General features: G+C 39.5%; 1 protein-coding gene across 1 annotated transcript in view; it reads right to left on the reverse strand.

Moving 5' to 3' along the window:
* Window positions 1-23,336, reverse strand: part of LOC148371093 (CMP-N-acetylneuraminate-beta-galactosamide-alpha-2,3-sialyltransferase 1-like) — a 68,774-nt gene extending 45,438 nt beyond the window's left edge. Inside the window, exon 1 of the mRNA XM_088328992.1 lies at window positions 23,148-23,336. The gene's annotated coding sequence lies outside the window, so the exon portion shown is untranslated. The remainder of the gene's footprint in view (window positions 1-23,147) is intronic.
* Window positions 23,337-24,232: the final 896 nt, after the last annotated feature.

Raw genomic sequence — 24,232 nt, forward strand, 5'->3', positions numbered from 1 at the left:
TTCCTTCCCCTCATCATTCAACACCCCCCTGCGGAACTGGCAGCTGGACTTCCTCACAGACAGACCCCAGTCAGTGCGGCTTGGTCAGAAAATCTCTGATGTCATCACCCTGTGTCCTGAGCCCCCTGCTGTTCACCCTGATGACACACGACTGCGTCCCTAGGTCAGCCACAAACTACATCGTGAAGTTTGCGGACGACACAACAGTGGTGGGCCTCATCAGGGACGACAACGGCCTGGCCTACAGAGAGGAGGTGGAGCAGTTGGTGGGCTGGTGCAGAGTCAACAGCCTGGTCCTGAATGTTGACAAAACTAAAAAGATCATTATCGACTTCAGGAAAAAACAGCCCAACCATGCCCCACTTCTCATCAACAACAAGGCTGTGGAGGTTGTCAGCAGCACCAAGTTCCTAGGGGTGCACATCACAGATAAACTCACCTGGTCCGTGAACACTGCATCACTGGTGAAGAGGGTACAGCAGCGCCTGTACTTCCTGCGGAGGATGAGGAGGCCCACCTGCCCCCACCCACCCATATCACATTCTACAGGGGCACCATACAGAGTATCCTGACTAGCTGTATCTCTGTGTGGTGTGGAGGCTGCAGTGCCTATGACTGGGGTAGTGTGAGGAGGGTGATGAGGACAGCAGAGAAAATCATCGGGACTTCCCTCCCCTCCATTCAGGACATTGGCCAGAAGCGCTGCCTATCCCGAGCCAAGAACATCATTAGGGACCCCTCTCACCCCCATCATGGACTGTTCACTCTGCTAACCTCTGGGAAGAGGTACTGCAGTGTGCGGTGCAGGACCACCAGGTTCTGCAACAGCTTTGTCCCCCTGGCCATTAGACTGCTAAATGGTCAATCACACACATAGTAGGCCTACACAGCTGCTAATCTGTACATGTTTTTTTTTTCCATTACTGGCAGTTCTCTTATGCCTAGCCACTCCTTTGCACATCTGTTCTCCTCTGCACGATCGTACTCCAGTGTTATTGTTATTGTATAGTGACTTGTTTACCTGACTGCTTTTGCACATCTGGTTAGCTGCTCCTCTTGCACTCTTTGCACTACTGTATAATACTATACATAGCTATAATTATTTAGTATATTATCAATACTTCAATACTCCAACTCAATACAACATTTTATTTATATCTGTACATTCAAGGAAACTGTGCGGGTCAGATGTATCGACATTTTGTTCTGTATACACGTGTACAAGAATGACAATAAAGTATATCTGAATCTGAATCATTAACTTTCTTAGGACCCATTAATATGGACGGAAAAAGGAAATACAGTAAAACCAACACAATCACGATTAAATTAGATGTCGCGCCAATTGACTGAGCAGGCAGAAGAGATCGAGCAGGGTACAAACGCCATCTACAGTTAAGCAGTGTAATTGACCCTCCGTTTCTTAGCATTAGTTAGCATTAGTTTGCGAACCCCCTTTTGGGTCCGGACCCACTAGTTGAGAAACAGTGATCTAATAGGTCGAATTCCATTAATCTGTTCCCTTGTCAGATTGTTATAACATTTGTTATTCATTAAAGATCAATGAAAATAAGTTATTTCCCCAATTGCAGTAAATGTTGTGTTGCTTATATGTAGCAATGCTTCATTTTGCACACTTTATCTTCATTAGCAGTCAATCATGACATTCTCATTTGCTACCAGTTACCGAAACGATTCGTGATTAGAGCCGAAATAGACAGGACGAGATCTGTCTTTTTTTTTTTTTTTTTTTTTTTATATACGCCGTACACAATTCGAAATGATCCAAAAACATAAAATACAGGGAAAAACGTATAAGTTGAAGCCTGACTCACTGTTGGCGAACTCTCACGATAACCCTCTCCCTCACCCTAAACATTTTCTCCTCGGCTCTACACAATTTACATAGGTAACTCTTTTTTGACTTCAAAATGGCAATTTTCCCGGAAAGGAAAGAGATTTTCACGCCTCTCCCTAAAAATCAAAGAATGAAACATATTGCAAATTAATGCGATTGTTTCTATGTTGATCCCTCTGCGCTGATGATAAATTCTTTGTGTGTTTCGAAGATGGAAGACTTTCTTGACAAAGCACGTTAATAACAAGTCTTCTTTATATTCCAACCCCTGCTCGGTTCTCCTATCTTACCGAGTGCAGGAAGCCTCATCAAAATGCTGCAAACATGCAAATGGTTTGGAGAGCTAGGCTTTTTTGTTAAATAGGAAGACAAATTTCCCACCTCACTTTGAGAACACACATCACTAAAGCGCCCTACATTCCCTTCACCTTGCTGTGGAATCTTAAAGGGACATTGTGTATTATTTAGTGCCTCCTGGTGGTAAAAAAAACCCTTTATTCATTAACAAAACAATATTCATTTAAATAATAAGCAAAAATACTTGAACTATCATAAGAACGTGTATTTTAAAAATACTTGTAGGTCAAGAGATCTAATTTTTTTTGCCATAACATGAGGTTCACCTTTACAGCATTGGCATAACTGCCGGCCATCTTACTGCTACCTTGTAAAAGGCTGGGAAATGAAAAAAAAAAAACGTGTGGTTTGGTGACTTTGAATCTCTGAGGTTTGTATTTTTCCTTGAGCTCTGAAGCACTTGTTTTCGGTTGCACTACAAAATACAGAGACATGATGATGATCTGCATTTATATAGCGCTTTTCAAGTCAATGACTTCCCAAAGCGCTTTACAATGTGCTCCACATTTCCCAATAGCGGCCTTGCAGCCATGTAAGGCGCTAACCTGCTTATTGAGGGTATTAGGGGTTCAGTGTCTTACCCAAGGACACTTCGACATGTAACACAGACGAGCTGGGATTCGAACTGGTATCCCTTGATCCCAAGACGAGCGCTCTTTCTCCTGAGCTACCGCCGCCCCAACATCTCTGGCACAACTACACAGTGTCTCTTTAAAAACAACTTGATTATAGCTATGGATGAATTATACGCTATTTTTATTTTTTACCAAAAAAGACTAAATTCTGAGTAAACATTCAAGAATTATGCCCAATATTTTATTTATAATAGATAAATCACAATTAATTACAGAATAAATAATCAAATATAATGTGGGGTCGTGGAACTATTTTGCATAAAATCAACGGCAACATATTTTAATTTCACTTAATTCTCTTTGCTTGATAAACATACAATATCTTCTGGACTATAAGGCGTAGGATCAGTAATAGTATGAAAAAAAAGTATTGTGCATGCCTAATATAAATTCAAGTTACAAAAAAAATCGTTTTTTGGTTGCACTTCACAATACAGCTACACATATTGGTCAAATACTACAAAGCCATTTAGAGACATATTGTAATAGCTGTCTGGTTCTCTATTTCTGTTTTAATCTACACAAGTGAACAAAAAAAATCAATAAACTGTACAAGGAGCTATCTGACCTTAGTTCATCAACTGTGTTTTTTGATCACGTCACGTTATTTTAAAAGGCACCCATCCATCCATCCATTATCTGCACCGAGTAGTAGGGTCGCGGGGGTGTTGGAGCCCAGCCCAGCCCTCCTTGGGCTGGGGGCAGGGGACATCCTGAACTGGTTGCCAGCCAGTCGCAGGGATTCTAGAAGGCAAGCCAAGATAATGTCAAGGAAGGCAATTGTGTCATTTATTCTAGTTGAGAAATCCAACATCAAGAGGCTGCGAAGATTCCAAAGTATTTAAAAAAGTCAATGCACTTTTCTCCCCAAAGCACCCTATGTCAGCAACAGTATACGTGTTTGCTTGTGTGTTGGGGGAAGGAGGGGAGTTAGTACAGAAAGTATTTATTCACCGGAACGTCTCAGGGGATAAGCGTTAGTTCGTTTAATCTACACAGCGTTATCTGACCACTGCAGGTTGTTCACGCCAAGAACTCCCGCTAGACTGCGACCACCTCGCCGAGAAACCCTCCCCTTTAATAGTATCATCCTGGTCTTTTAAGGAGGACGTGGTTCGATACATGACAGCATTTAATTCGTAGATTTTCGTTCACCCGGACAATCAATGCTCGTTAAATGAAGGACATGCTTCGAGTGCCTGCACTTTCCTTAAGATTTCATTAACTGATTGACTCGATCAAAGTGAATGTGTAATTATGATGGCGATTAGATTCCTTGTTCAACTCTTCAGCCACCTGGGTAGGCAAAAGGCAGGGTTTTTTTTATGTCAGCCTGTTTAATGTTAATTGGAAACAGTAGCACCGGTGGTATAGTTGAAACAGTGACTGTTGTGGAAGGTGAGGCTTACTCAAAAGGAGCAGACCTAATTTTTAAGTTAATGTAAGACAGAACCATCAATTTCACGAGTCATGCAAGTAAAGTAATGTTAAAGGTCCTACTGAACAGGCTAAAAACATCCAAGCCAAAAACAGGCAGGTTTCAGGATAGGATGGAGAACCACAGAACTGATTTTAAATCCGCTCATCCTATTCATGAAATCTCAACAAAGCCAGGAAAACCCTCTATCACGATTTCATGGATTTCAAGAAGGCGTTTGACAGAGTATGGTAAGGCGCCCTGGCCACCATGCGGACATACAACATGGGCCAGAAACTAAAAAAACAAAAGTGATGACAAAAGGTATGATCACAAACATCACCATCAACCACAAAGAGCTTGAATCTGTCACCAAATTTAAATACTTTGGAGCTGTTGTATCAGAAGATGGGTCAGACCCAGAAATCATGGCCAGGGTACCTCAAACCACAGCCACACTTAAACCGAGCTGGAGGGACAACAACATAGCAGTGAGGTCAGCAAGCGCTGGTTACTTCCATCTTCCTCTACGATAGGGAGACATGGACTCTTATGATTGATGCCCACCTCATAATTTTCTTTTCCTGTCCTTTCTGGCTGCCTGGCTGGTGGGGAAATGAGGGAGAAGGACATATTGAGATGAGTCAGCAGACCAGCACCTGGACCAACAGCATGTCAACGTCTGCATCGACCATCCGGCAGAGTGGAAAGCTGCGTGGTTGCTTTTTTGGACTTTCTGGACAACATTACAAGCTTTAGGCCTCATTGCTGTCATGGACTTTTTGGACAATTTTTACATATGACCTTTTTTCTTATTGGTGTTTTGTGTATTGCTGCCCAATGAAAAATCTATTGCTGCCTGGTCATCTTGGAAGGGGGATTACCACTTGTGGGGTCCCTGCTTAAGGTTTCTTATTTTCCTCATGTTGAGCTTTTGAGTTTTCCCTTGCCCGCATGTTGGTTTTAGATCATTGCAACATGTGTAGTCCGTTGAGACATTTTATGATTAAGGGTGTCACAAATAGATGTGACTTGACTTAAATTGACTTTCACAGCAAAGCTTGAAAGAAAAATCCACACCATGGAGATGCCATGCTACATGGAATGTCTAGGTACCAGCTACTTTAAGAACTCTTTCATAATTCTTAGTAAATTTTTCCTTTTTACATTTAAAACTTTTAGTACTTTCAGTACTTTTTCATACATTACAACACTTTTTGTACCTTTTCTGTACATTTCAGGACATTTTACTACATTTTCATTACTTTTGAGGATTTCTTTCCTACTTTTCTATACTTATACTTTTCAGAACTTTTTATACTTTTTTATATTGTACATTTTAGTACTTTTTCATACTTTTCACTTAGTTTTTTATTTATTTCACTTTTCCATACTTTTCAGTACTTTTTAGTAAAGTTTCAGTACTTTTCAATATCTGTAAAGATTTTTGCTTTACTTTTCTAGACTTCTCGTACTTTACAGGTCTTTTGATATTTTTAAGCACTTTTTCATACCTCTTTCTTTCTGTAATTGTTTTACAACTTTTCAATACATGTTTGTATGTTTTTAATGAGAGGACTTTTTTTTACGACCATGTAACTCCTGAGCTAAACTGAGTTTGACACCCGTGCCTTAGAAAATATTTTTAGATGTATTCAGCTCATTTCCTAATTGTACCATATTGATAAAATATACATTGCAAAGCATTATAGTGTCTGACAAACCACCTAAAAATAAGAAATGGTGTTAAGTTTTGGTGGTGATGGACCCATGTGGGGGAAGTGGACAATAAACAACTTGCAAAAATGTCCAAACATGACATGAGCAACAAACCAACACAGTGACGCCACATTCCTTCCTGGCAGCGGCTTTTGTTTCTTGAACCTGCAGTGAAGAGAAAGCCCTCTGCCACACCTGGTACCTGTCCCTGTGGCAAGAAGAATGTCCCTCTGCCACACCTGGTTGCGGTCTCTGTGGCAAGAATAAAGTCCGTCGGCCATGCCCAGTTCCTGTCTCTGCGGCAAGGAGTGAGCCTCTTGGTTGTGCCTGGTTCCTGTCTCTGTGGTGAGGAGAATGTCCCTCGGCCTAACCTGGTTGCTGTATCCGCCGCGAGAGGAACGCCCCTCAGCTGTCCCTGGTCTCCGTCTATGCGGAAAGGAGAAAGGCCCTTGGCCGCGCCTGATTACAGTCTTGGTAGCAAGGGGCAAGGATATTCAGCTATCCCGTTGCTGCAGCCTTTGTATTTTTTTCTTCATTTTTGTTTTTGTCATGTGAGGGCTGTCTTGTTATCTGGCCTTTAAGGGTGAGGTTATGTTGGGTTTTGATGCACCTCTTGCCACCAGAGGGCAGTTGGGGACAGGGGTGTCCATTCACCACACATCCATCCTAAATTATCCCAAGCCAGGAGATTTTGGACAGCACACATTGCTGGGTCGTTTCTTATTTGCTCTGTCTCTGCTGCATCAGGCTTGTTTTTTTTTGTTTTTGGTATCTTGTTTGGATATGTTGTTAGTTGTTTTGTGTCCACCTGTTTGTTACTTTGGTCCTGCTTTTAATAATAAACACTATCCTTGTTTTGAGGACCCCTACCAAAGGTCTCACTTCCCTCAGAAGGGTCCATCACCTGCAAAACCTAAAAAATGCTATGAATTTGATGAAAGTGACAACCTAAGGAAGATGAGTAGTAAGCGGAGAGAATGTAAAACTAAATAATGGCGCTATTATCCGTTAAGATTATTACCAGAAATGCTAAGTGTAATCTGACTGGTTTTGTGTTTTTTGTGTGTGTGTGTGTGTGTGTATGTCGCAAAAATTCAGGTAAGAGTCCAAAAGTGGAAAAAGTTTTTCTCATCCCTCACGGCAGCCGCTTTGATTAAGCAAAGGCGAGGTCTCTTTTGCCGGGCACGTCTTCTTTGATAGGGACGCGAGCCTCGCTGGAAAAGCAAAGCGTTTGATCATCGTAAATGGAAATCACGAACTCTCGAACCGTACCCCGCCCAGCGACGCTTAAACCAAATGGGAGAGAAAGACAGTACTGCTGAGAAGCCCCTATGGGAGATCTCACATGAAACAGTGTCAGAAAAAAAATATATATGATTGAGGCATTGCCTTACCTGTCATCATGGAAATATAAAATTGAAAATATATGAACTAGTTCTATTTATTGACTGTGATAGTTCTTTTTCTTTTAACAGTAAGGACCCAGCAAACCAACGCCTGTCAGAGGGTGCCAAGGGACTGATCAACTGGCGCTCATTAAACACCTGGTTATAAGGAGGGCACCGACAGATCCCTAGCGTCTGATCAGTTACTTTACTGCCCATTTGTGCTGCTCCTGTAAAACACTAGTTCTTGACTAGTTTGACTTCGGGACCCACAAAACCACCCCAATGACAAGCTGCTACATAAATCAACAATAAGATTCTAACTCTTCAACTGATTGTGCAGTATAAAGCAGGGATAGAAGAATGTATTGATATCCATCCATCAATTATCTGCACCGCTTATCCTCAGTAGGGTCGTGGGGGTCCTGGAGCCCATCCCAGCTATCTTCGGGCAGTGGGATGGGGACAACCTGAACTGGTTGCCAGTTACAGGGCACACAGAAACAGACAACTCACTCGCTCATTCACACCTAGGGACAATTTGGACCGGCCAGTTAAGCTGAAATGCATGTTTTTGGAATGTGGGAGGGAACCGGTGTGCCCGGAGCAAACCCACGCAAGCACGGGAAGAAAATGCAAACCCCACACAGGAATGTTCGATCTTATGACTTCAGAACTGTACCGCACACGCGCCTACCATACACATAAACACTCACGTATATTAGTCATTAAATCATAGAAACCCCCTAAAATGCTTTGTAATATTTATGTTGGGACCCAAAAGTGGGTAGGGGACAGGTTTTATCGGGCCTTTTTGTTGACAAAAAATGCTAAGGAATAGAAAAATGGGAGGGTTTATTACCCTTCTTCAAAGTGGATGGCTACAATACTCTGCTCGAGCTTTTCTACCTCCAGTCAATTGGTGCGTTTGAGAGGGACTACATCTCATTTTGTCGTGATATTGTCGGTTTTATTTACTCCATCTGCCCATAATAATGGGTCTCAAGAAATCTTAGTGATAAGGGGAAGGAAAAGTGGAAAACAGTGACAACAATGGTCGAGTCCAAGAAGGAAACGATTGCGAATGGTGTAGGAGTATACGAGTGTCTGTTATTAAAGCACTGCTAGAAAGTACAGTAAATGGATTAAAATGTTATATTCTCAACTTTTTTTGCAGTAAATGTATCTTTATTGACTACGTAATTAAAAAACGATCAATGTTTTGGTACACAATGAATTAATATTTTAAATTTCTTTTTGTATAGGGCTATAATAAAGCAGTTTTAGTGTGTCGCTTATGTGTTATGTAGGCTCATATGCGAGTATACAGTATAGGTACTTAAAGTCCATTTGGCTTAGCTGTTCATTGTTTTTTGGGGGGAAAGCGAATATATTCTTCTATCTATACTTTTAACTGCACAATCTTTTGATAGGATGCATTTGAATAGTGGAAATATTCTTTTGAGTTGGGTAGCAGCTTGTCATTAGGGTAAAATGGTGGGTCCTCAATTCAGACTGGTTGAGAACCAGCGCTATAGAATATATCCTCTTACGAGATAAAACTACATTTAAATGGTGTAAGCGCTCACACCGAGGATGTCGGAATCTTCCGACTCCCGAGAAAGTGAACGCCTCATTGCATATTCACGAGGTTCCCGGGCTGGTGGCATTGGGGCCGATGCCACTTTGCCCTAAAAATAACCGCCATACACTTAATTATGCAAGAAATTGCTCTGCGAAAAAAGTGATGAGAAGAGAAACATCTCGGAGTCACTGCTCTGTAAAAATGGTAATTGGCAGTTTTTTTTCTTTTTTTTTAGTCTTTTTAATTTCATGCGAACTGGATGCATTGAGCCGAAAAATTTGTTGATTAAGGCGCAGTCAGGGACAGACTATAATGTTATTTTTTCATATGCCATGAGAACAAAACTCTCTCATATAACACTCTCAATGTAAGTTAAATTCTTTGTCATTGATGCACCTCATCAAACTCCATTCCAGGCAATTGATCATTGTTTTTTTTCTAAACATGCAAAAATCAAACGCTCTGAGTACTGAAATGTTCTCACATAATTTACTGATGACGTCCCACTCATATAATACAGAAGAACTCCAACATGTTTTTTTTCATGCTCATTCACAACTCTATTGCTGGCAACTGAAACGGACACACACACACACACGACTAAAATACTCTTAGACACCCTCTCAATACTCTCTCACGTGAACAAATCTCTTTTCATCCAATGCAGGAGCACTCCCATAAACTTATTCCTCATTCTGATTCACGTTAACTACTGAGAGACTCTAACACAACTAAAAGGCTTTATTGACACTCAGAATTTCTTTCACTCAAACCACTGAAATGCTCTCACAACTTCCACCGAAAAACACTCACCAGTACTGATATGTGTTGCCTTCACTGTTGTAATTCTGTCACGTTCTAGTGAAACACTTCCACACAATTGCAAATTGCTCTCACACACCCTCTCTATGCTCTCACACAAATCTATTTTCATTCAATACAGGAGCACTCCCATAAACTTATTCCTCATTCTGATTCACATCTACTTCTAAGACACACTTACACAACTCAGAACGCTTTCATTGATGAACAGAAGTTCTCTCAGTCAAACCGCTGAAATGTTCTCGCAACTTCATCTGAAAAACACTCATCAGGACTGTTGCCTTCACCATTGTAATACCGTCACATTTTAGGGAAAAACTTCCACAAAATTGTAAGATGCTCCCACACGTTACTGAAACAGAAGAACCACTCTCTCAGATAACTGAAATGAACGCATGAGCAAATACTACATTTTGAAAAATTACATTTGGTACATCTGTACCAAGATGTTCTCACAGTTTCACTGATGACTTCCCACTCATACAATACAGAAGAACTCCAACAGATTGTTTTTGTTCTCATTCTTCACTCTTGCTGACAACTGAAACAGACACACATATCCGAAATGCTCATAGCCACTATTAAAATGCTCTCACACATCCTCTATATGGTCTCACATTTTTGCCAAAGTCTTCCCATACAATACAGCAGAACTCTTGAGACACTCACAAAACTCAAATTAACTTTATTTATAAAGCCCTTTAAAACAACAAGAACTGAAAACAAACTGCTGAACACAAATAAAACATATTTAACAGAAAATCTTAAACAGGCCATAGTACTTAAAAAGTATGAAAATAATAAAATAATAATTAAACAGGAACAAAGTCTCATTCTAGGTCAAAAGCCAAGGAATAAAAAGGGCTTTAAGATTAGTCTGAAAAATGGACAGTAGGGGAGACTGTCTGATGTGCAAGGGCAAATTGTTCCAAACGCTCTCATGGACACCCAGGAAATTCTCTCATTCGATTCGCTGGAATCCACTCACATCTTCTTCAGTTGTGTGTGAGTGTCTCAGATGTTAATGATGTTGTGGATGACAATGAAGAATGAGTTTGAGGGAGGGGTCCTGTATTGTATTGAAAGACATTGGCTAATGTGTGAGAGCATTGAGAGGGTGTGTAAGAGTATTTTCATAGTGTTATTTAAGCATTTTAGTTGTGTGTATCTGCCTTAATTGTCTGCAATAGGGTTTTAAATGAGAATGAAAAAGAAATACTTGTTGGACTTCTGCTGTATCGTATGAGTGGGAAGTTATCAATAAATAAGTTATCAATAAATGTGTGAGAACATTTCAGTAGTCAGAGCATTTGAGTTTTAAATGTTACCAGTGACACCAGTAATCAACGCTCTCTTACACTACTGAAACACTTGAACCACTCTCTCAAATGACCAAAATGCACACATGAACATACCCTACATTTTTCCCCATTTTGGTACTTAAAACTAAAATAGTTTGTACTTATTTGCATGCCTGTGAAACTCAAAACTCTCAGATCAACATTAAAATACTCTTATGGACTTGCATTTGTTTACCTAAATTCACTACTGGAACACTCTTACATATTGTTTATTTGAATGCTCTCACAATTAACAAAAATGATCACTACACAGTTTTATATGCTATTATTATTCTTTTTGTTCTGTCTTTTTTCATACCAATCATGAACTTTGTAAAACAAAGCAAAATTCTTCTGCATGAATTAAATAATCTCCCTACTTATCTTGAAATGCACTCATGTAATGAAGTGGAAGACATCTTTCTGTAGTGTTTCATGAGAGCGTTTCTGATGATTGAAACAACAGCAACTGTATAGTTTTTCTCAGTTCTTCAACACATTCACACAAAAATGGAGCTAACATCCAGCGTGATTAACAGGTTTTTCTGTATTAGCGCTGAAAGCAAAAAAAAGCTGGAAATGAGAAAACGCCTGTGGACGTGAAATATGCATCGGCTCTAGCCAAAGCCTGATGTACTTGCGCTGCTGATTACAGAATTAGCAAAGACCTCAATTATTCGCAATAGGCACATTAAATGTGCACCGCTATGGAGTCCATGATGAGTAGGGAAGCCTTTTGAGAGCAAAAAATGTTCATTCGAAAAGAAAAAAAAACAATGTAGATACTAAAGGAGAATGTCCGGCAACAAAGGGCCATTCTGCTTGTATGGATAGTTTTAAACCATTTCATTGTAGATTTTGCTTGATGTGTAGGCTCGTTGTCCTGTTAGAGGTGAACCTGTGCCTTATTCTCAGGTCGCTTGCACACTCCAACATATTTTCTACCTGAATCGCCCTGTGTTTGGCTTCACCCATCATTCCATCAATTATAATGATCTTTCCGGTCCCTGCTTTAAGAAGGCAATCCCAGAAGATGATACTGCCAGCCCTATGTTTGACACGGACCATGTTTTCAGGGTGATGTGCAATGTTACTCTTATGCCAAACATACCACTTTGCTTCCAGCCCACACAATTCATTATTGGTCTTTGGTCTGGCTACACACCTTGTTCCACATGCTATTTGTGTCTCCCATGTGACTTTTGTAAACACCAAACAGGCTTTTTATAGTATATTTTTAGGAAAGGCATGCTTCTTGCCACCCTTCCATAAAGGGCAGATTAGTGCGATTCTAATTTTTGTCTTATGCACTGATTGTCGCACCTCAGGTGTGTATGCCTGTAAGTCATTCAATGTGATCATGGGTCTCTTGATTGCTTCTCTGATTAGTATTCTTCTTGTTTAGGATAAAAGTTTAGAGGCACAGCCAGGTAGGTTTGCAGTAGTTTTATGTTCTCTCTATTTTTAGTATTAGTATATAATTATCACAATAAACAAAATTATCAAATGCGCTGTAAAAGATACTTTGCTCATTTTAGGGATTCTAACAGGTTAAAAAAAACGAGTAAAATAAAATGTTCTGCCATTGGGGCAATATTTCTGTTAATTACACCTGAGATGATCTCAAGAGTGGAATCACTCCACATTTCCACTCTGAGATGAGTCATTCCACCATCAAAACAGGCTGTTTTTCCAAAGTATGCTAATGAGCTGCTATTACACTCCTGATAGCGGTGAAGCATTAGAAGAGCTAATGATTTTGTCAGTAATTACAGCAGCCCATTTATTAGGATTAGCCGGTTCCGCAAAGCGTTATCCCCTCGTCGCCTTTAATAAATGTTTTTTACCCCTATTCCTTCCTGTAACAGTGCGACTACAACTGGGTTTGCCCCCAGGCTGCGGACACGTCGAGTTTGTTGCAAATTTGCATTATGAGTGGGGAACAAAGGCATGACGCATTGGGAAATGAGTGTAAACTCTGGTTTTGGAGCCTGGCACAATAAGCCTTTTTGACTGGCGCTGTAATGGTACAGAGGGTTGTTATCAGGGTTACGGCGAACTTTTGGATCAGTCAGCATTGTGAGTTTACATTATAGACCTCTTGTACATAAAGTATATCAGCTTTTATCATGAAATGATATTTTCAATGCAAACTACAAGTTCAAACTAATGTCAGGAACTTGAAGCAAAAGAAAAAAGTTCAGCCTGATGTCAAGAAAACACGAGATCGAGGGGCAAGCAGAAAATTGATGTTGCGGTTTCCTGTTGACCTATACAACTCCTCCAAAAACGAACTGAAATTCAGAATTGGCAGATAACACAAAAATGTGCAACAGATGACAAGCAGAAAACAGGACATTGCTGTTCCTGTTGACCTACACAACACCTTAAAAGAAGGTATGAAAATCTACTGCTAAGATTGTCTGATTGAAGGCCTGTATTGCGGTGGTCTCTAGAATATATTCTGCCAGTAAAAACGTATCGAGAAGCAGTCCATCTCCAGCATCCTGATTTACCAACATTCTCCTCACCCAAATTTCAACAAACACGAAAAGGACAAGATCAGAATCTGAGATCCTGCTTCAACTTCCACCTAGCACATCGTTACGCACAATTGAGCAAATTAATCACCTCGTATTTCCTCTACACTGTGGAGTTGTTTATCATTTTCGGTCGTTTATTAGAGAGGAAGTATTTCGGGATACAGTGCGAGCAAAGACAGTTTTACCTCCCGATGAACAATAAGTCAAGTTGAGTCGTTTTTATCTGTAATCACAAAGAGTCTCAAAGCTGATGAATAAAATGAAGAATGTATCAGAGGTCAGCGGATCGATATAAATATCAACATTATCGATACGAAGCAAGTACTTGAAATTGATACACATTGACTTTCATACAGTTGAGGTATAAATATAGATTTTTTTTCATACTATTAAAGTTTGCATTGTTGCCAACTATTAAAAAGTAAAACATTTTCGATAAAATGTTTATCATAATTGTAATAAATCAATTCAAGGGGAGTTCAATTTTTCAATCGGTATCAATTGACACAACCGTTATTTTACTTGGATCAGATTGACACCAAAAAAAGTATCACCCACACCCAAAATGTCTAAAATGATGGAAAATATAAATATACAGTGTAGTATGTATGTATATGTTAAATATATATGTTTTAAAATTGTATTTACTGTATTATATTTCTAACCCTTTTTTTTTTACTTAGAGGGACACATTATGAAATGAGCAAAACTGTTCTGTCCTCAGCTACAGTACATAAATTATTATAACAAGCATTGTTTTTGTTATGTAATTGGAGAAATAAGATAATAAAATATCAAACATTTTTCAGATATAGAACTGTATTCTTATTTTGTCTTGGTTTGTTCTCATTATACTGTTTTTTCTTTTTTTGTTCCAGCCCGATACTGCAAAAAAATTTAAGGAAGAAATGAAAGCGATACTACTTAAAATTAGAAAACAAAAATCCGGCAGCTGAACAATATATGTTTGAATTATTATAATTTTAGTGTTTGCAGTTTTATACATATTGAAGGGACACTTTGTAATAGTTGACCACTAGATGTTGCTGGATTGAGTTGTGCAACCGGAAACAAATAATACACTGTATCCCTTTAAGACTTAACTTTTTGAAGTTTGGGGCAATTTAGGGCAAATTATCCCAGTTTTTTTCCCACTAGGGGGCACTAAATTATACACACTATCCCTTTAAGAATAAACTGTTTCCAGTTTGGGGCAATTAAGGGCGAAGCATCCCTCTCCTCGCCCCAGTATCTTTGTTGTTGCTTGCAGCGCCTGGCCAGGGTTAAAAGACTTGGCCAGGTTTTTTTAAACCTTGCCTAGCAATTATCGCGGCGACCGGACGCAAGGTGCCCACAGTGGAGCTGCCGGGAAGGGCCATTCGTTTTTTCCTTCAAATAATATGGCACAGAGGATGTCAGTCAGATGACACTTCGAGTATTGTTGGGGCGAGCCTGGTCATGCCCAGGATAGCATTTATATATATCTGTGATGTGCGGTGAGGTTTGTGTCTGGTGAGGCACAAACAGATTTACAAATAAATTAACCTACATCTTTTCACTATTTCATTGGCAGAGCAAGAATGCAATACATAAACGGTAGCATTGACAACAATATTTCATGATGTAACCTCTGTTTAAAAGCATATTAGGAAATATATTAGTTTTTGTCAGACATCAAATACATGATTGACATTATCTTTGCTCGCTTCGGACAAAACAGGCACGAAAGCGTAGACGACATAAGAGAAGACATTGCTTGGAAAAAGGCGAGAGAGGGAGAGAAAGTAAAACAAAAAAGTAAAAGGAATAGAAAAAGGTAGAAAGAGAGAGCAATAGAGAGAGAGAAATAAATACTGCTGCAGTTGCTTTGCGAGTGGTGCCTGGCTCAGGTGACATTGAGTGGACATATAGAAAGTTGCAGCCCATTTTTCTCTCACGCTTTTCTCAGTGTTGTCTTGCTGACCGGATTCAAACATTTGGCCGGCCTGACCTGGTCCGCGGGCCGCCCGTTTGACAACTGTGTTCTAGAATATCTAGCGGCAAATCATACCAGAAAGCGGCCACATTAGGATTGAACAGTTTCAAAATATTATGCATGGTCTCATTATTGTCACCTACTCCTATTAGTGTCCATTAACAAGCTAACCAATCATCATTTTAAATGACTCCCAATGTGCTGTGGTAGTAAATGCAAAATGCAATCGCAGAACTGAGAATTTAAAGCTGCAGTCCGCTTTAAACGTCTCTTTAAAGGCACCTGCCAATTCACATTGAATATCAACACAAGAGCAAATTGCAGCAGTCTCCTAAGTGCACTTCTATCTGTAAGACGGACGTCAGCGCGGCAGCTTTAAATCATCGTCTGGGAACCATTTACGAGGAATACGGGCAAAGAGCGCTGGTGTTATCCAAATAGGACTTTCTCCCTGCACGCGCCTGCTAGAATATAAACTCATGCATTGGAAGGGAAAAAAAACAAGAATGTTGCTGAGGTGTCATCTGGATAACAGCCAGAACAGTTAAGTGGAAACAGAGGACGAATCAGCAAAGCCGTGGAGAATACAGGGGAGGGGAAAAACACAACAGAGCTGTGAAGGTAATCTATTTGGCGCTGTTCCCCGGTGGCCTGAAAGCGACGCCGGGCTAAACCTTGACACGCAACAAACTGGGAACAGACATGGTGTTTTTTTCGGTTTGTGGAAAAACTACAAACCGTCAGCTTGGAATTCAGTAATTAGCCCCGAGGGACAGAGATGAATCCATGCTTTTAGTCCAATTTCGGATATTGTGTCTTTGAACAATAGAAATTACGCATTGTACCCAAGGGTCACTTGAATAAAACCGTTTCTTCCCAAATGAGCATTCGTAGTGTGTCAAATGTGTGCCAAAGCAACAGGTGGCACTCAAACTTCCGTCTGTAACATGCTTTCTAATCAATTGGACCTCCACCAAGGCATCACTTTCCAGTGTCATATTTCAGGCTCAAACTTATGGATAAGAATCAACAACATGTGAAACTAAATTGTAAAAAGACACCGATTTTCTCAACATTTGATACTGTGCAAACAAATAAAAAAAACATAAATAAATGTAGAAGTTGCAAAAATATTCGACACTGAACTTTTGCTGGGATCAGAGCCACGAATCCTTTTGGATATATCTCTATACGTTTGCACATCCTGAAATAGATGAATTTGGCGATTCTTTCTCAAAAATTAGCTCAAGTTGTTTAAGGTTTGATGGTGATTGTTTGAGTGAGGGAAATTATAGTTTGGTTTTTATACATATAGTTTGAATGTGCCTTTGTAAGATGTTATCCTTAAAAGTGGCTTAACGAAGCCAAAGATTATATCCAGGTGCTGTCTGTATTCTTGCAACAATTGTGTCCTCTTGGGGCCTGCTAACTATTAATTAAGATGGCCTTTGTTTTTATGGCCGAAAGCCCGCTCAAGAACTTGCCTCGCCCCACATTCCAGGCCTGCTCTAGAGCTTGCCTCCCTTCAATTACAGGGACGCATTGTGTTACAAGGTTTCACCAGCCTTATCGCTAATTTATTATACTCGCACGCCATCTAGCGACCAACATCATTCACTGCATTTAAACATGTGATTCCTGTCTATACGAATCGGATTAGTTTCCTGTGTTCATATAATCTTGTTTAAACCAATCGGAGTTTGTGTTATTTCATTCTTGTGTTTTCCAATAAATGAGCCTCTAGCCATGGACGGAGCATGGTTTTCCTTCCTGATCCGATCCTGGAAACACGCGTCTCCGATGGAAGGGCTGTCAAAAACCTAAATCTCCGACTCGGAGTGTGTTCTTTTCTTCATTGTAATACAATCTCAAGTTTTAACCTTAACCTTTCGTGCAAATACTCTTTCAGATCTTTCCAAAAATATGCTCTAGGATTGAGGTCTGGACTTGGGCTTGGCCATTCCAACACCTTTATATTGATAGTTTGAAACCATTCCATTGTATATTTTGCTTTAAGTTTATGTTCGTTGTCCTGTTGGAAGGTGAACCTGCGCCTCATTGTCAGGTCTCTTGCAGACTCTAACAGATTTTCAGCCAGAATCGCCCTTTATTGGGCTCCATACGTAATACCATTAAAAATTGCTAAAGAAGAAAAAAACCCGGAGCATAATACTGCCACCACCATGGTTGACAGTGGGGATGGTGTTTTTAGGGTGATGTGTAGTGATCCACTTACACCATACGTAACACTTAGCATTCAGCCATCTCATAGTAAACAGTGTTCGCTATGTTGCTATCAATGACAATAAAAGGAATTTTAAATATAATTAGCTTTTTGGGGGAGCCAGTCAGAATTATTAAACACGGTTATTATCAAAATCCTAATGCAATGCAAGAATGTACTTGATTCTCCCAAGTGGCGCACATTAAAAATCAAATCTTACCCAATTGGTGGACAATTTTATTCATGTTTAATATTTTTTTCTTTTATTTTGCTTGAAATTTCGATTGTTTTTCAAGTAAAATATGACCCTAGTTATTTGATATGGCAGATGTCATATCATGTATTAATTTATGACAAATGATTTAAATGATTCGATTTGAAAATTAGTTAGAAATGGAGTGAAATAAGACAAATGGTGACAGGACATGTGGGTAGACTGAAAGTTGATTTTAAGCTTTTTAAGTCAAGTTCAGAATCATATATGAGCTCTAAAAAAATTGGACGTTTTTGAAAGTGGATGGAATGAAATTTCACAGATCTGTTTAGAAAAAAAACAGAAAATGCGGCAAGCGCGTCTGTATGTCCTTGGACTACTTGCACAAGCCTGAACAATTGAAAATATTCCTGGCTTTTGCTCGAAGGCCATCGCTCAAAAGAATGCCTTGCGTCTGCTTGGATTATTCCGCCAAATATTTTTTTTCACAGTACAATGCTTTATCATCCAGCCTACCCCAAAATTATAATCACAGATGATAAGGGAATTTTTCAAGGAAAAAAAGCTCTATTTACAAAAATGGAAAACAATTATTTTCACGTTTGGCATTCAAGTGTGATACCAATTTGTTGATTTTAACAGTTGAGCTTTACATCTGAACAGACTCACCACAGACATAAGCCAACTCAAGTGGGAGCCATGGATTAAAATATGCTTGCCTCAGTTGTCGTACTGTTTTGAAATAATTGAAAATGAAATACAAAATAAGAGTTTTAGGAGTGAACGGTACATAAAATCAGTTCATACAACTAGGCTCGGCCTACTGAAGCTGAGAAAGTACTGTGCAGTATGGTAATTAACATGAAACCAGACTGGATGTCAGCGCTTTTACACCTATACTGCCCTTTAGTGGTGGGGAGGAGCATTTGGTTAATATTTATTTCAGAAAAAAACATATCCTTTGTATAAATGAGCAATGGACTTGCTCTTTTTACAGACTCAAACATTTTTGGCAGGCTGGATAAAATCCTCCAATGCACCAGATCCAGCCGCGGGCCATATGTGTGACATGCCTGATCTAGATCTATTCTACTATCAAACCATGGGTCCAATCTGAATAACCAAACTTTCTGGCTCACATTGACCCAAGTGGGAGTTGGTCCTTTTTCAACTTAGAACTTGGTACCAATGTAACCATTATTGCTCAAACATTACCCAGTTGGCTTTAGTATGTGTAAGGCTGAGTTGTTCAAAAAAATTCAGCCAAGAATCACTTCTTGTGACACAAAATCTCTAGGCAAACTGTACAGCACCAAATAGTTATAGGGTGCTGTCTGGGCCATAATTCAGGCTCTCACACTGAAATGCTCTCATACATATGAAAGAAATGAAACACATGTCAAAAGCCTACACATGCACTGGTCAAATGCTTTCAGATACACCTCTCAAAGGTGTGCGTTCGTTTACTTAGACGACAAAAATGGTCGTACACACCTATGTCAAAAGCTTACACAAGTGCTGGTCACATGCTTTCATGTACACTGTTTAAAAACGCTCAACTACAGTACTGAAATAGTCTTATGAACCTATGTCAAAAGCTTACACTCGTACTGGTCCAATATTTTTGTATACACTACTCCGAAAAACGCTTGTATACACTACTGAAATCGTCTCACAAATTCAGGACCTGCGTATTTAAACGCAATCCTTTGAGTAGTGTATACGAAAGCATTTGAGCAGTACATGTGTAAGATTTTGACATAGGTTTATGAGACCGTTTCACTAGTGTAAGTGTTTGATAAGTCCATGAAAACGCAAAAATTGACCAGTGTCTGAAAGCATTTGATCAGTACGTAGGCAAGCTTTTGACATGTGGTTCCTTTTACTCTAATGTATGAGAGGATTTAGGTACAAGTGCGAGAGCCAGTCCTGGATTATTTTCCAGACAACACCCTGAGTGACAAGGTCCAAAGTAGCTTTATTTTGGCAGTTCAACCTACTGTTTAATTGCATATCTTGTTAAAAATTGCAAGAGGGTACCCCAATCCCCATTGCTCCCCCCTTCTAATATCACTCCGCCCTCTTTACTTCTTGGAAAACAGCATTGCGGTCTCTCAAGGTCACTGTAGCTAATGTATTCTGACTTGCTTATTATTTATACCAGTAAGGTGTATTTAAAGGAAAGTGGTGGGCTTTGGGTGTTTTAGGAAATGGTGTGTCATCCTATAGACAACTTCATTAGTGAAATGAATTGACGTCCATGAGAGGCTGTTTGAAAAACAAATCATACTTGCTCTCTCATAAACATCATACCCACACAAATGTTTAACTCTAGTCTCATACAGACAAGTAATACCCATGGACAAACATTACTATACCCCAAATACTCACTCCCAACACACAACTACACGCTCATACACACACTACTGTACTCTATCACACTTATTACTACAATCTTATGTTCATGTTACTTTACTCTCTCACACACAGCACTATACTGTCATACACACATTACTATACTCCTTCACATATATTACTGTACTCCCATACAAACATGACTAAACTATCACACATTCTATTATACTTTCATACACACAATACTATCCAATTGCGTTTGAGCAGGATCACATCTCATTTGATTGTGATTTAGTGGGTTGTATTGCCTTTTTTCCTGATAGGCAAAGGATCCAATAATGTTAGTAATAAGGAAAAGTGGAAAAGAGTGACAACGATTGAGTCAAAGAAGGAAATGAATATGAAATATGAAGATTGTATACAATTGTCTGCTGCCAAAGCCCCGCTTGAATTGTGTATTTTGTGTATTATTTAGTGCTTCCAAGTGATAAAAAAACATTATTCCTTAAAACAAATTGTTTTAAAAAATGAGCAAAAATACATGAACTACAATGCAAACTTACATCTTCTTTAAATACAATAGTATGAGAAATGTATACTTAGAGGCTAACTTAGAGTAAGCTGACATAATTGCCGGCGTTCTTGCTGCAACAAGTGCACAAAATCTCTCAAAAAGGCAGGTCATAAATAGGAGAAAAAATATTTTTTGGGTGTGGCTACTGTGTGTCTCGTTAGTTTGTATTCTCCCTCATACTATGTGGCACTTGTTCGTGGTTGCACGACATAATATAGCGACATCTAGTGGTCAAATATTACGCAGTGTCCCTTTGAACGTACAGTAAATGGTTTAACCCTCCTGTTGTCCTAATTTTAAAGTCAATCTTTGCACTTTTTTATGAAGCTTACATGGAAATGTGAATAAAAACAATGTTTTGTTTTATCTACTATTGGTACCAATTTAGGAAAAGTCATAACACTAAAGTTAAACAAATAATAAATTAAGGTATTTTTTCTGGCTGTTTAATTACACAAAGGTTTGTAATATTGAACTGAGGACAACAAGAGGGTTAAAATACTTTTATTTTTGTCTTAATAACCAGTGTATTAGTCTTTATTATCTACACTAAATCATTATCATTTTAGGTACACATTTTAATAATATTTTTTGTAGAATTAGAATTGTTTTTATTGTCTTTGATAACGTAGTAGTGAACATTGTTTCCGATGACATCAGGCATGGCACTCCAAGATCTACACGTATTGTAGACTAAAAAGAAAAAAAAACAAAAAAAGGAAATGTGAGGATAAATACGCAGAAATAATTTTAAGGAAGTGCTTGAAGACTGGCCTAAGTTGTACCTGCAATGAAACAATTGTTAAAGTTTGTGGTGTGGATTAACCCATGAGGGGGAGACAGAAACTGCAGGTGGAGGTTCTCAAAACAAGGACATTATTTATAAACAAAAAGCAGGAACAAAGTAACAAACAAAGAAGTAGACACAATGCAACTAACAAAATGTCCAAACAAGAAACTGACTGGGAATGGTAACTGCAAGGAAAAAAGTAACAAAGTAACAGACCACTTGGCGTGGAAGTTAAAATGACACAGAAGATGACAGAAAAACTTAAAAAGACCAGACCAAATTTGCTGAACAAAAATCTCATTTTAAAGGCTTCAGGGTGATTGGGCACGAGTTCAAAACGCCATTAGGGGGCCTCTGGTGGTGGGAGGAATGTCAGACCCTAACAACTACACTGCAATAAAAAATAGTGTCATGAAATAATTCCAAATGAAATCCATATATAAAATAGCCATTTTTCTAAACATAGGCATGATGCAAAATTTAACCCAGTCTTGTGTGCTTATTTAGGGTGGTGATGGCCCTGGGAAATTCACTGTCCCTGAGCCTGTTAGTTGGTGTTTTAAGGGACCTGTAGCCTCCTAAAGGACTGTCGGTCAAAGCGGTGGTGGCTTGAGGTAAAAGGAGTCCTTTATAATGTTGTCAGGGGTAGGTTTATGTGTGACATAGGCTTATATGAGGGTATACACTTAAATATTATTTTTTTTCATACAAAAATCAATATTGTATTGATAATAAACTCGATTTGTGGTTAAAAACAACAGGATAGCGGTGATACGCATAAGCCAGCAGCCTTAAAACCCTGATATCTAAAGCCCAGATGTTTTAGCCAGTCCTTCTTTCAAGGGACCTGTAGTGCCTACCAGAGGACAGTAGGTCAAAAAGGTGGTGGCGAAGGTGAAAGGAGTCTTTTATGAGGTTGTCCGGGGTCAGTTTTTTATGTCGTGTAGGCTTACAAGAGGGTATAAATTGTAAGTGCAAGATGTGTATGTTTAATTCTGAATATTGTTTGATTTTTTTATACAAAAAAATAATATTTTTTCTAGAAAAATGAATTTGTGGTTAAAAAAACAACTAAACTCTAGCATGCAACAGGATAGCGGAGATACGCAAGAGCCAGGAGCCTTAAAACCCCCATATTTAAATTCCAGATGTTTTCCCTAAAGATGAATTTCCTGTCATGCCTTTGAAGCGTTCTGGTTCTCATTTCAAAATGCATGTAAGTTTCGCATGCCACAAATGGCGAAATAAGTTTTTCTTTCTTTCTTTCATATGCTTTGGCGTTACAGTCCCACATATCGCGCGCAAAAACCCAGCTGTGGAAAAGACAAGGCGGCTCTCACGAGCATGTACTCACTTTGAAACGTTGCCACGAGGCTCCCGGCATGTGTGATCCCGTTGTTCCGGCGTGGTACCAAAGGACCAAGAGGAGAGCAAGGCTGCGACACGGAGTTCGAGGGAAAAAGCAGGCTGCGCACAGGCTCCCACCGTTCGCGCTCGCTGAATGCGCACAAAGAGCAGGACGCTCGCCCTGACGCCGACAACATGTCCACGCGTTCTGGAGGATGAAGAGGAGGAGGAAGGGGATGGGAGGATGCAGGAGGAGGATGCATGTGTCGCTTTCAGGCAATGATTGAAGATTTAGGAGAACACGCCCCTCGGTCATCAGGCACCACAACTGCACGAAAGCCTTGAGCTTGGGTTATCTTAGGTGTCTTTTTTTCCAACAATGCTACTCAGAAGGAAAAGATGTATTGAGATCTGCACAAAGTTTTAGTCTTACTTCAGAATAAACATTTATACACTAAATACCTTTTTTTTGTCTTTTTGGAAAATAAGTGGATTTATTAAAAAAATTGCTCGGCATCAAAGTGAAGAAAAGCGGTACTGTCGGTAGGTATGCATTCATACATTCCAACCTTTTTGTAATGTTTTTTGAAGATGATGGAACCATGTGGGGGAAGTAGGTACTGAGGCAGGGGTACTCAAAACAAGGTAGTAGGTTACAAATAAACAAGAGTTCATAAAACACTGAAATGTCCAAACAAAACCCAAACCTGACAAAATCCAAACCAGAAACAAAGACTGAAATCACGAAATGCAAAGAACAAAAGAACAATGAACTGGGCACTAAACCACTAACATAATGTCCATAACATAACCAGACACAGTGAGGGGCTTTCTCCTAGCCATCAGGGCAGGAAACCAGGCGCGGCTGAAGGGCTTTCTCCTTGCCGCAAGGACAGGAGACCAAAGTCGCTACTGGGATAGGGATGTGGACGCTTTTGGTGCTTGAGTCATTCTGTTACTTTTTAGGGATGATGGACCCATGCTGGGAAAGCAGGAACCAGAGGCAGCGGTGCTAGATAAGAGCGATGGTATTTAATGCCAGAATGAGGTACAAAGTAACAAACGAACAAGGGTTCGCAATACAAGGAATGT

The sequence above is a fragment of the Urocampus carinirostris genome, chromosome 2 (assembly GCF_059441175.1).
Source record: "Urocampus carinirostris isolate Australia breed hairy pipefish chromosome 2, RoL_Ucar_1.0, whole genome shotgun sequence".
In the NCBI taxonomy this organism is placed as follows: domain Eukaryota; kingdom Metazoa; phylum Chordata; class Actinopteri; order Syngnathiformes; family Syngnathidae; genus Urocampus; species Urocampus carinirostris.